Source organism: Pleurodeles waltl, chromosome 1_2 (assembly GCF_031143425.1).
Source record: "Pleurodeles waltl isolate 20211129_DDA chromosome 1_2, aPleWal1.hap1.20221129, whole genome shotgun sequence".
Lineage (NCBI taxonomy): Eukaryota > Metazoa > Chordata > Amphibia > Caudata > Salamandridae > Pleurodeles > Pleurodeles waltl.
In genome coordinates, this window is record NC_090437.1 from 339,578,232 (window position 1) to 339,592,820 (window position 14,589).

Below are 14,589 nucleotides of genomic sequence, written 5' to 3' on the forward strand. Positions count from 1 at the left end.
AGTGGGGCCAGTGACAAATTGGGCCATGTCCATCGCGGTAAAAGAGGCTAACAGAGATTTTGCCGAAGGACAATCTAAGTTGTCAAGATGAATATTAAAATCCCCAAGGACAGTTAAATTAGGAGTCTTAGCGATAAGACTGGCCACTACATCGGGTATAACTTCTTAAAAAAAAAAAAAACCCGTACAGGGGCCAGGAGGGCGATAGAGAAGAATTCCTGAAAAAGTGAAGGTGGAAGACAAGTATAAAGAAAAGGACATACTTTCGCATTCTGGGATCTCAAGTGGCAATGTCACACACTTAATAGAGTTTTTATAGATAATGGCTATACCACCACCTCTCATCCGGGGTCTATCTATATGAGCTATAGAATAATTTGAAGGTAAGATTTTACAAGTGTCAACTGAAGATTCTTCTTTTAGCCAAGTTTCCGTCAGGAACAAGGCGTCCAGTACTAAATCTTCCAAAAGCGTGTAAATATGCAGAGAAATAGCCAATATGGAACGGCAATTGAGCAACAGCAGTTTGCCCAGTTGATGAGAGGGGGTATTAGGAGGTGGCGCAACAATGGGCGACCAAGAGCAGCTAGGACAAGAAGAGTAAACAAAAGACTGAGAAGTACCTGCAAAGGTAGAGCGTATCTGGGTGCCTCTAAGAGCGTGCAATTGAGAAGAGGAATATATAAATCTGTTGGTAGAAAAATGAGCAGCATCCCTGGGTTCTGGGCGCGTCAAGGCGCAGACGGGCACAGACAGGCTTGCCTTTGGCACGCCCGCTGCGCGGCCGGCAGCGGCCCGCATTTAAATGAGTCATGCGGGAGGCCCGACCTGGCTCCAGGAATAACAACTAGTCCAGCAACAAAGATGGCTGCCGTAAAATGGCACCGTAATGGCTGCCCAATAAAAAGGAAAAAAGTGACCGGGAGCCTCTTAAGAACACAGGCACCGGTGCTGAACAACACCCCAAAAGGAAAAGAGTACACATATTTAAAAAAAGGTTCCAAACAGCCCCCCGTGACCCCTTTAAAATTAGGGAGTCAAAAAAATATCGTCAAGATAGTAAGGCACAACACAACAGCCTAAAAACGAGCAACTATTGAAAAATTGAAGACCTTGATTTTCAATCAACACCTCATCAGCAATCACTTCACTATAACAAAATCACCCTCTCTCTGTCACCGTAAAACACATGGTCCTCATGCAACCTGGCACCCCAACCTCTACGCCCTCCCGACCTACCCAAGCCCCTACCAACAATGTATTGCACCTCCTAGGAAAGATGGTACTGTATTGGTTTGGAGCTGGGTTATTTTTATTTTGCATTTACTTTAGTTTGGAAATGCACAAGATTATTAAGAGCACAGAGAGTATTTCAGACAAAAATAAATATAATTGTTATTTTTCCAAGCCACTTTTCAGAGAAAGCATGAGTCCATATGTCCCATACAAGGGTCCTTATTTAGAGTTTTGCAGAATTGAGGTAGCTCCAAATACAGCAGATCCCCCTAGGCAAAGCTCATGGCTCTCCTACCTCATTTAGAGATGTTACACCCACAAGATTTCCACTGGTAGACCCTCAGCCGGCTCTGCCAGCAGAAATCCTTAAAATGGTGACATGCTACCTCTTTTCCACCAGGCCATATTGACGATTGCCCTACCCTAATGGCAGGTTGACCATCACTTGCATTGAAGGCAGTGAGATCCCCACCAGTCAGGGACATCTATAAATTTTAATGATCTTTAACTATGACCGGGATTCACTGACAAGCAAGTGAAAGCTAGATCCACTCCACTCCTGGTTTGACAGGCTGGTGGGTGACCTGCCAAAGTTGAAATAATCCCCACAGTGTCCCCTTTAGCATGGCTAGCTGTCATAGACTTAATATGTGATCCTTTCTTCGAGTCCTCAAAGTTTTGCTACTGCATTTATGAACTCAGAAGCTCGAGATTTCATGTCCAAGAAATCAATCTTGTGATTTGCTTGTGAGATGCAGTGTCGTTTCTTTTTAAGCTCTTGGGACAAGGATGGCATCAGCAGCCAGAATGGGCTTTGACAGTTTGGGAAAGGTTAGCAATGCAAATAAGGCACTCTGTTCTCACATCACACAAATGGGACTGGCCAGACAGTTTATTCTGTGACAATTTCCATAGAAGCTTTGATCTCTAGGGGTATGTGAAGATTCAGTGAACTAGTGCAGGAAAACATCTAAAATTTACTCCGTTTCAATGAGTGATCATAATCACATTTTAGCTTATTGCAATTAAATTCTACCATCTGAACTTGCGTGTTAAAGGAAAATACAAGAAAGGCCCTTACACGTGTATCGCTTTTATACTGCCTCTTCTGCCCTACTTAATCAGCGATTATAAAAATGTTCTTGTTTTGGTGTCAAACACATTGCCTGGTATTTTAAGTATCTAATGGCATGGTGACATGTTTGCTGTTTCCCGACCTTTCACGTCTTACACAATAAGTCAAGGAATAGTATTTCTGTCTAACAGGCAGTTTCATCATTCACATTTGAAACAATGTCTTGTTATTAAAACACAGAAAAAAGTGTGAAATTAGTTTGCTCTATTTTTTGCTAAATTGTGCTGAACTTTAGCTTTGAGAAAAATCTGTTTGCACCACTCCACATTAAACAAGCAGCAGACTGGTACATAATAGATGGAGCATGTTTTGCTTTGTTGAAAAAGTTTACGCAATACGACTCCAATTAGAATCATCATAATAAATGTTTTATATGAGACCCTATCAGATGTTCTGAGTTGGTTCCATCCACGACCCAAAGTTCGCTATTTGTTTATTCTAGGAGTGGGTAAAGCCTTTATGACGCCCGTGTCGTCAATTAGAGTTTGGAATTTCTGCCATCACAAAGTCGATTGAAGTTTCCCGACTTCTCCCCTTTTGATGCACGCCGTTGTGAAAGCTCCCAGCCTGCCTCCCTTTGGCAATATCTTTATACAGGATGACCCATGGCCGGACTTCCTGCAGTAGGAGATTGTCTGAGCTTGCACCATTCCCATATCACCCGGAAGTAGTGGATAGGGAAGGCTGCAGGAAGTGGTGAAATATATTAAATGGTTAAACAGAGAGGATATTTTCATGTGCATAAAGTGCGGCAGACTTTAGGTCCAGATTACACCTCAGAGCCAGACCCACAGGATTATACCCCTCGACCCCTCGAGCCCTTGAGGTGATGGGAATAGGCCCAGATGAAGAGCAGGAGACAGCTCCCAAGTGGCATCAGTCCGTCTTCTGCTCTTCTGCAAAAGGCCGGTGAAATAGAACTTTAAAAAGCTTGCGATCCTCAAACATTCAAAAGCTCCTTAGATTCTTAAGTCTCCGAACTTCTTTTTAATGTTGCTGGACACTTTTCTTTTTTAGCTGTCATCATATCTCCCCATATCACGTTTTACGTTCTCAAGCATGTTGAAGCAGATATGCTAATTAGAAATTATTAGCAAATGTTTGTGTTTTGATTAACAAGAAGTTAATAGAACTAAACGTAGAGAAATTAATGTGCACGTTTGAAAATGTGCCCATGGAGAGTGACAGACAATTTATACAAACTTGTACTAAAATGATTAAAAATGTGTGAAACAATGAAAATGTGCACTAATAATGTAGTGATATGTCATATTAAGATGTATAACCTATGTTTTGCATTATATTGTAGACTTAACTTAGCCAAAGTTGTGGCCTAGTTACCAGGCCTCAAGCAGAATCTACATTTCTAGCGTACTGTAGAGAAGCTGGTGAATTGAACTGACCATGAACTGCGTATGTTAATAAAATCTGCTTTGCCAGATTTTTCTGCAATGTACCAACGGACAGGAGATGATGGAACTAGACATGTAACAATTTTGGTGTAAGACAGACTTGATGTACTTTCCCAGGACTCGAACAATAGAGACTCTGACTGGAGAAGAAGATGCAACATTTTCAATACCTGATGAGCCGGATGATGAGGACATCATACAGTGAACCAATCAACGAACTGAGACTAGTGTAATATTAGAAGTCATAGATTTGCAAAGATAATATTATGGGGTAGAGTAATAACTGGTGATTGACTGACCAATTAAGAATTAGGTGGATGAACTTTAAAATCTTAATAAAAAGTCATAACAAGGGCAAAATCTTCAGATGCGAGGTAAGAACTGATGCAGATATTAGATGTCAGAAGACACGATTTGAGATTCTGTCATTGGGCTCGTGCTCTTGAGAGCCTGATGTGTTGCTGATCAATTGATGACCTGAAGACGAAGACTGACTTTGTTGCTGATCCATTCCGTGGATAGGTAGCTATGACAATGTGATTAATTAACTTTTGTGCCTTTTCTTTCTAGGTACCAACTGTGCTGTTTTTATAATTTTTTACTCCTAGCTAGATGTTTTTCCAAATTCAGGTTCAAAATTGTTTTCGCATGAAGTCCCACATGCTAATGTTAATCTGGGTTAGGTAAGGTTTTCTTTGGGTGACAAATGATTGACAAACTGATTGCTGAAGTCTGCTTTTAATGTCGACGCTGAAGCATTAGAGCATATGTTTTTCTCAAATTTTGATTAAGATTATGTTATTGGTGGTCACTAATGGATTAACTCTGAGATAATTGAATAAAGTTTGAATTAATCCAATGGTTTAGAATTGTAACTAATAGGGAAACAAAAATAGTTAAAATGTTTGAGTTGTGGTTATTTATGAAAAGTTGATATAGTGTATCATGTTTATTGATTCTCTTAGTGGTTATGGATTGATTATTGATGACCATGGCCACCACATGGCTAGGATGCTCCATGTGATCCAAAAGGTTCATCGGCCTATACTCGTCCCTTTGTAAGTTTACTTCCTAAGGGCCAGGCGCACTAGCAAGCACATTTTGACCCTCATGCTGAGTCCGGAAGTACTCTCAAGCTATTTTCACTGACACACATTTCTCTTGGAAAAGCTGGTGATGTGCCAGGAAAGAAAGTGTTGGTACTTTCAAAATGCCTGCAGGAGGGCTAGTTCATGTGCAGCTTGGGATTGGTCATGCTAACCTTCAGATATGGCAATAATGCAGCACCACCTGGGTCGAGACTAGATGAAGCCTTAGACAGGCTGAAGGTGGTCATAGCAGTTGCTGTCTGAACAGGAATGGGAGTAGGTGCTGCCCAGATTGGGGTTATGGCAATCGGGTAATTGCAGCCATCATCTGGGTCTGTTGCAACCATGTCAGCATTTGGGCCTATGGCAGTTAAGCAGTTGCAGCCATCATCTGGGTCGCAGGCAATCATGCATATGCAGCCCTGACTAGGTCACAATCAGCACAGTGTTGCGGCCCCGCCAGACACTTTTGAACATCTCTCCGCAAGCAGGCTCCTAGGTGTTTTTTGACAGACCCAGAGCTCCTGCAGTAGAAAATACATAATTCAAATAATGTCCACTATCCTCTTGGACACTGGCTGTGAGGCAAATACCAGCCCAGCTTGTACAGCAGTGCTTTGAGCACTCTACAGAACGCATCCTTATTTGGTCATAAACGGTTTGGAACTGTAGAAAAGTGGGGTGGCTAGACTGCTCTAAGCAGTTCCCTACATAGGCAATTTGCAAGCTCAAAATTAAGAATGATCCTAAGTCCCAACTCACAAATATTTTTCTGTGAGTAGTTGTTCCTTACTCCAGACATAGGATGAACCACTCAAGAGTTTCTATGATTAAGACATACTTAAACGCAATTAAAAGCTTTTCTAGTCAGTCAGACCCCGATTTACAAATGCCCTTGAGCAAGCACGTCTTTCACCTAGCATTTCATGAATTTGGGGTACCTGAGTCTGGATTAAGACAAAATGTTTTGGGAATTTATTCTGGAAATTCTGAAATAATTTACACCTAGGTGCCTCACAGGATTAACTTGAAAGCCAGGTCCTTGTTGCGATCACTCTAATGCTTCAATTCCTTACATTATGTTAAGGGAGCTAGGATTCTTACCACACTACAGTTGCCACTACTTGAAATGTTACCTGGGACAATGATAATCACTTCAATATCATCTTGCAGACTTTGTGCCTCTTGCCCACACAGTGTTTTTAGTTTAACTTGCATCAGTGAAAGCTGGTTTGAGTCCTTCCTGTTAGATGGATGTAGCTTTGTAGCCATGGTGGGCCGTCCTATCAGACTTGATGGTAGTAGACTACCAGGGCTTTGTAGGCTCCTGCCTGTCATCAGGATTGCCCAATGTGCACCCATGTCCATTTCTTGAAGTGCTCTTGATGTTCCTGCTGTGATTTTACATGTGCTGATGACATACATGTCATTTCTAAGATTACAGTGAATGCATGTGGCCACGTTTCAGTTTAATGTGGGTGGTCCCTGTACTGGAAGAAGTCAAGTTAGATAAAACTGAATGTTGCCTGGCCAGCATTGAGGTTTGCTGTGTACACCAGACCACACATTGGCTGATTGAAATATACCTTACACTTGTGCCTTTCTCCAAAGTTAAAATTATAGGTGCCTATTTTGATGCTGCACTAACTATGAAAGGTCTGGTTAGATCAGCAGTGAGTTTGTGCCCCTTCTACTTCAGAACCTGGCTGTATTTGGAAGAGGGATAATCAGGGCAAGTCAGATCACTGAGGGGCAGATGTATTAAAGCATTTTGCGAATGCAAAAATGTGTTTTGCAATGTATGAAAGGCATTCGCAGTGCGAAAATAAGGAATCGCTAAAAAGCAATTTTTTCCGACTGAGACATGAATTTGCATGTTGCAGACAGCGTATCGCAAATAGCGATATGAATTACCGAATTGCTAATTGCGAAACGCAAATTGCAACACCGATTAGCAAATCGCAGATAGCGATCCGCTAAATTGGGACGCTATTTGCGATACGCTGATTGTGACACGCAAAAACTGAATCTCGATGCATAAAAAAATCGCAAATTGCGATTATTCGCAGAATGGCCTTTTGCGCATGCAATTTACCACAAATTGAAACCAGGTGGTAACCAGGTGCAACCTATATAAAGAGGCCCAGAATGCCTCAGCTGCTCTTCCACAATGGTTGCACTCTGTCATGGCAAGGAGAATGAGGATCTTGGCAGGTTGAGGAGAGGGAGGAGGAGACAGGAGCGCATTTTCAGAGTGCGCATTACCTTTTTTGACCAGGCTGAGGAGGAAATTTATGAGAAGTACAGGTTAAGCTCAGCCATGATACTTGACCTGATAGCTGAGCTTCAACCCATGCTGCAGCTCACAACACACAGGACCAATAGCATACCCACCCATGTACAGGTATCTTGCTCCTACTAGCCTCAGGGAGCTATCAAGGGGTCATAGCAGCAGCTGAAGGGGTATCACAGAGTGCCCTCTCTAGATTTTTCAACACATTCCTCAATGCCATGCTGAGCAGAATACAACTGTACATAAGATTCCCCAACACCCCACAGGCAGTACAACAATTTAAAATTAAATTCTACCAGATAGCACAATTTCCACATGTCCTAGGTGCCATCGATGGGACACATGTAGCAATCTGTACACCATTGGCCAGCGAGTATGTGTATCGCAACCATAAAACAATAATTCTGTGAATTTACAGGTGAAATATGCAATGCCTCCTACATCATTACCGATCTCGTGGCCAGATACCCAGAGAGCACACATGACTCGTACATCTTTCGCCACAGCGGGATTCACACGACTGCTAGCTTGGGAGTTTGGTGAAGGATATCTACTAGGTAATTTGATAGTTTACAATGTTGCATTGATGTAAGTGTGACGTCAGTTATCACAATTACTCATTTTACTCTCTGTGCATTCAGGAGACAGTGCCTGAGCTGTGCGCACCTATATGCTGATGCACTACCTGAGTCCTGCAACTCCAGCAGAGAGGAGGTACAATGCTCCACATAGGGCAACCCGTAATGTGGTGGAGTGCACTTTTCGGTTGCTGAAGAGTCGCTTCAGGTGCATCCATAAGAGTGGAGGTGCACTACAGTACAGCCCAGAGACGACATGAAAAATTGTGGCCACATGTGCTCTCTTGCACAACATAGCAACCACGAGGGGCATACCAGTGGAACTCACAGAGCCGGACTCAGATGAGGATGATGAACCCTCACCACCCCTTCAACCAGCAGACGGGAGCAGTGCAGCAGAGGGCAGGAAAATACGTACTGACATCACACACAACCATTTTTGATGTAAGTAATGACACCTCCAGTTCAATAATATATATCTCAGTAGTTAGCATCTTTATTACCTTAACTTCAGATAACAAATGTGTCAATAGGACATAGCTATGCACAATAGGCAGACATGAACAATTAACAGTGTCACACTATTAGCATAATATAACTGCATTGCTACATGTTTAGGTAGTCCCCTGTAGCCCTCAACATCACTTCTTACATCCACGCACTCCACTTGAGTGCTCAGCACCCTTGCTGGCACCTCTTGTAGAAGGTTCACATGCAATACTGTGTCTGGCACTGCAACGCCTCAGATCAATCACAGGGACTCTCAGACTGCTGAGGCTAGAGGTCTCCTCACTATCCCCAACACCCAGTTCGCTGGTTGTGGCACAGCCTGCGGTTTTCATTGCATCCAGTACATTGGTTATTTGCACCAATCCCTGTGCAACGTCCTGACTGCAATGTGCCATCTCCACCTGTGTGGCCACAGCACGCCGGGATATCAAGGCTGTTGAACTTGCGAGCTGATTGACAGATCGACAGAAGCTATTCCAAGAATTGGTGATGGCACCTGCGCTGGCTGACGCGCTCCTGCATATCTCAGTGCAGAGTTCCCCAATAGCGTGTGTCAACTCCTTGGTGTTTTGAGCTGCTGTTTGCTGTCCCTCAATCAGAGTTTCCAACTGCTTGTGTAGTAATCCCATATATTTCAATTGTGAGAGACAAACTGACTGTGCACTGACCTCATGTGTTTGCATTGCAGGCGCTGCACCTTCAGCATGGGAGCTTCATGGCTGCCAAAGATTGACGGGCCCTCTCCTTCATCTGTGCACTGTCTGCCTGCATCGTGGTGCCTCTTGAGGGAAGTTGACTGTTGCTGTAGCTGGCGCAGGGACTGCTGTCTTCCTGTGGGACTAGCCTCTGGTGGTGGTGTGGGTTCATCTTCTGACATCTCATCTGAGACAATGTGCAGCATGTCAGTTTTTGCATTTTTCACAGAATTTCGCATTGTTGCTTTAAATGTACAATTAAATTGTGTCAATATAAGTCGTTTGTGGTGTTTCGCTATGCGGCTGACCACTATCTTGCTATGTATGTTGTGTATTCACCTTAGGGTTGTGTACTACCACTCCCATAAGGCATAGTTGTGTTGTACGTAAGATGTGACATGGACTACTTTTCACTGTGCATCAAGTTTTTATCTATTTCCTAAGAGGCATTTGTACATGCACATATGGAGATAGAAATAATTACTGGCCTTACCTTTGCTGGTGCAGGGTGTCCCTTAGGTGTCAATGTCAGTAACACCACTGACAGCTTCTGGAAGCAATGTGGACTTCACCAGGTCTTCCAACGGGGGTGGACAGTGTCTGGGTGGATGGTCCGCCTCCGGTGCTCCTTGCCTCCTTTAGCCTGCTGGCCACCCTCTCTTTGGCACAGAAACGCAAGTCATACCATTGCTTGTGTGTCTCCTCCACAGAGCGCTGCACAACACCCACTGCGCATATTTTTGTCTGGATGTCAGACCAGAGTTTCCGCTTCTCACTCTCAGGTACTTGGAGTGAGTTCTTGCCAAATAGTCTGTCATGGTTCCTAACAACCTCCTCAGTGAGCACCTCCAATTCTTGGTCACTGAATTTGAGCTTCCTCTTCCTGTCTCCCTTCTCCTTCCCATTTCCAGCATTGGACATGTTGCGGTTTGGTCCTGTCTTGCTCACAAGGCTGGCTACCTGGTGCTGGGCTGTGTCTCTCTCCCTGCTCCTGTGGGTGTGGTTCCTGAAAACAGCATGGGCTGACTCACTTCCTGGTTGTGATGTCATCAGGCTGCTCCGGTTTGCCATTTTTGCTATTTGCAATTTTCAATTTTCAATTACCAAATCGCTATTTTGTTTAGCGATTCGGTATTTGCATCTCGCAAATTGCGTTTCCAAATTTTAAGAAATCACTATTAGCAATTTTTTACATTTTGATACATTGCTTTTTGCATTTCTTAAATAGCGATTTCTTAAAAATCTCTATTTGAGAATCGCTAACTGGAATCTTGATACATCTGGCCCCAAATCCCTTCCTGCAAAGGACTTTTAAGGCCTTGCTATATAAATTGCACATGATTCAGCACCAGGGAGTATCCATTCTTCTCAACTCTGCAAGATCCCAAATGACTCCCATCCCAAGTCAGGTGCATTGGCTGCACTTGTCAATTGCCTATAATTGAAAAGCTCCAGTCAGGTACAGTTGCCTCACTTATTTTTTATTAATTGCTTAGCTCTATTTTTCTAACTTTTCAGATTTTGCATACTGTGTGGAGGATAAATCACAGATATACAACTGTTTGTGTGTGCACCTTCAGCATTATAATTGTAATATTAGATCCACTAAAAACTGAGGATATATCTCATGAGAATAACCTAAGGTGTGATGGATGCATGTGTTACTGTATCCCAGGCTTCTCATCATTTGTACTCTCTCCGTTGTGAATGAAGCCCTATTTCGTGAGTATACTATGTTGTACGTGCTCACAAGTTGGGCTACAAGTTGCTAGATCAAGTGGAGGGCCACCTTTTCTTGCTATTATGCTGCACCGTATTGGGCCAAATTGTGGGTAGAGTTATTATGTGTGTCACTGTCCTCTATTTTTTGTTGACATCAATGTAGTCAGAGAATATAAAACGTGCTGAGTAAGAGATTATTGCTGACTTTCTTCAATTGTGTTTCCCAGTGCAAGTTGCATGTTATGACCTTGTTCATGGCGACCAGTGTAACTGCCATTATGTGACTGGCAATTTCTTAAGGAACTGACAGCCAATATATGTAAGTTAGTACCTTCTCAGACCACTTCTAATGTCAACCAATACTGGAGGACAGAACTGTGACTCGGAGTGTGTAATTATTTAAGGTGAATGAAAATAAAACTTCACAAGTCAAAAATGTAGGTGAAGCCTTTTGAAACCCCTCAGGCAAAGGGTTGCTTTACCCATCCCCTATTCTCTGCAGCCTCACCCATGATGGATGGAACAGCAAGCTATAGGGACTTGTTTAACTGTCAGTCAGGGCAGTGGGGAAACACAACAGCATCTGCTTGGCACCTGTAGTTTTCTATTCACTGCTGCTTGAAGTTCTGTGCAAGGTGTCCAGGAGCTGGGACTCAAAGTACTTTGGGCAATAGGACTGCAGTAGATGGCTATTGAACAGTCTGTCCATTGTTTGGAGCTGCTGGAAGAAAATTCATGCAATTGTGTAGACCTCCTTTTTGTTAAAACACTTGACAACATTTTGCAAAGCTGTGACACATTCTGCTTCATATCAATTCTAACTCTTAGCAGTAACATCACCACACTGGAAATGTAGAGGAAAGCGCATTTCTATGCTATGTAGATTTGTATGCGTATTTGTTGAGCTTAGAGAGTGACCTGTATGTATATATTTATGTGTGTGCAAGGTGGGTGCATCGCTACACTTGTCCCTTTGATCTGATTTAGGTTGAGTGGGGTAGACAGACTGATATTGGTGTATGATAAACGTAAGTTCATTTTTGGGTGGTACTTCTGCTACGCATTCTTTACTTTAGGGCAATATTGAGTATTTGGTGTTCAGTTTATGTGATAGGCAGCTGTAAAAGCCTTGACACTACCTTTGTATTTTGTACCTCAGTGAGGTTCTGTTGAGCAGGGTTTAGCTTGCACTATCTTTTAGGTGCATAAAAGATTTCCCACTAAATCTTTAAGACCACAATATGGGGCAGATTGCTTTAGTAGCTTTCTTTCCAAATCACTGACGTCATGAATTGATTTGTGGCAGGAGGCATTGAGTGCTTTTACATGTTATATAAGATGAGACATTATTAAGATGATCATGCTTGAATATGTCTATATTTTTGAGGCACGTGACTTACATTTACTCCCTTGTTTTTGAAAGGTGCAGTTTACTTTCTTGAACCTTCAAGAGACTCAAGGGGTGTGGTGCTTACTTTATTTTGATAGGGTGTTCCTCTGGAACAGAGCAAGCTTTTTAAAGAACTATTGTCAAGGGTAGCTCTCATATTTTGTAACTGTTTATGGTGCATTTTGTCTTTGCATCACCATTGGAGGTTGTGAGAAAGTTGTTTCTTGAGAATTCTCTTAGTTGAGCGATTATGTTGTCAATGCACTATTCTATAAAATGACCATAGCTTTGAACAAGTTAATGATTTTGAATTTAAATCAACAAATGGCAAACAACAAAATATAACTCTTCAATATTTTGATTCTGTCCGATATACATTAATTTTCAATAACCCTGTCTTCCAGTCTCCATGCGGGTCTTCTCACAGCTTAACCACACTTAGCGCAGTGTTTCATGCCAGCCTACTAATTGCAGAGCAACACACTATAACACAACCTGCTTCTTGTAGTGGCTCACCCTCCTTTACATTTTCTTCATATTCACACAGCTATAATTCCACTAGTCTGTGCAACATAAAATAACAGTCTTTGTCTGCCTCTTTAAAATAAAACAAGCAGAACAATTCAACAACCAGAATATTCAGGTTTTTACACTTTATGACTTCCTCATTCAGAAAGATGTTGACACACACCAATTAAAGCAGGAAATCACCTGAATCAAGGCAGTATCACCTTTGACCATCAGGTTTCACTAACATTGATCATTATTAGTACAATCGCAACAAATTGTTACTGTTCCTGTCTTAAATGTGCAGTCAAAGGACATCTCACAACCTCCACCACAAAACTTTAGCAATCAAGAAAATCAGAAATCAACTCTTCGATTATCTATGCCAGGACCTTTTTACTAACTCTTAATCCAATAGCCTACTTAACTCCTTCAAAAAAAGTGGACAAGCAACAGTGTGGCAGTGGGATAGCGATAGGTATTAAAGAGACATTCAGGTTGACGATTGAATATAAGAGGTTTTATTTGAGTGTACAGGTGTCTTCATACAGTCTCTGTCTTTTATCCTTATGGGTTGGTTATCTCCTTTGTTTTCTTCTTTTTCTAGGGTTCCCGGTGGTTGGTTATGTCTCTCGGCGGTGTTGTTGTCAGGTTGACCGGAAAAAGAATGAGAAGTAGATAAGTCGTACGTCTGGGTGACTTGTTGGAATGGTGTTAGTGAGGGACGAGGGTGTAGAGAGAGGGAGATAGAGAGACAAAGATGCAGTGTGAATGGTGATGGTCTGGTGTAGAGTTCCAGATCTGAGGGAAAAAGAAAGAATGGTAAAGTGGATAGGGTCCTGTCCCTGTTCACCTCAGTGGAAACCAAACTTTCTTCCTTCATTAAAATTAACTACATCTGTGTTAGTGCCTAGTGCTCCCCCCTTTTTGGTGTCCACTTCCACAAGTATCCCTTCCCAACCTCCCTCTGCTCACCCTCTCCACCCTCCTCCCTTCCCACTATAGCGTTTAGTCTGTTTTTCAGGCAGGACGTACCTGCTGGAGCCACGCCCCTCCAGGGACGTGGCGGAGTTGCTGCCTTTCTGAATCTCCTTCCCTGATATCATCTCCGGTGTCCCAGGGTCTTGTGTTGGTTTCCTCCTCTCCTGTGGCCAGAACGCTTTTCCCTGCGTCCTCCTTTTTCTCCATGTTCCCAATGTCTTTAGTCACGCTCTCCTCTTCCTCGCCGGTGTCCTTCTCCTCTTCCTCCACAATGCGCCATGCACGTTGTCCTACAACACTTCATGTCCTCAGAAACCCAGATCCTCGACCGGATTGTGTGGAAAATGCAGTTTTTTCTTTGTCTTCAGGAGCAAGGGGAATTTGCCAGTACCCTTTAGTGAGATCCAATGTGGACAAATATTTAGCTCTCCCTAATTTCTCTAAGACATCATCTACACGGGGAATAGGATATGTGTCGAATAGTGATATGTCATTGAGTTTGCGGAAGTCTATACAAAACTGGACAGATCCGTCGGGTTTTGGAACTAGAACTACTGGAGAATTCCAAGGGCTAACAGAGGATTCAATTACTCCTAGGGCTATAATTTTCTCTATTTCTTCCTCAATGACATGTTTCCTGGCTTCGGGAATGCGATAAGGTCGTAGGCGGATGGTCTTTCCTGATGGTGTTTTTATTTTGTGATAGATTAAGGAGGTTCTTCCAGGTAGTTCAGAAAAGAAATGCGAGTGTTGTTTTAACAGGGCGGACAGTTGTCCCTTCTCAGGTTTGGGTAGAGAGTTGTTAATACAAGGAGTACTCTCTGTATGTTGTCTTTCCAAGGGGAAAAATTCTAGGTCTATCTCTTTGCACGGGGATATAAAGTACCCTGTCCCTGTTTATCTATGTATTCCCATTTCTTTAGGAGGTTTACGTGGTAAATTTGGGTTTTTCTGAGGTTGTCATTCAGCTCTATCAGGTACGTGACAGGGGAGACTGCTCTAATAACCCTATAGGGTCCCTGCCATCGGGCCAATAGTTTTT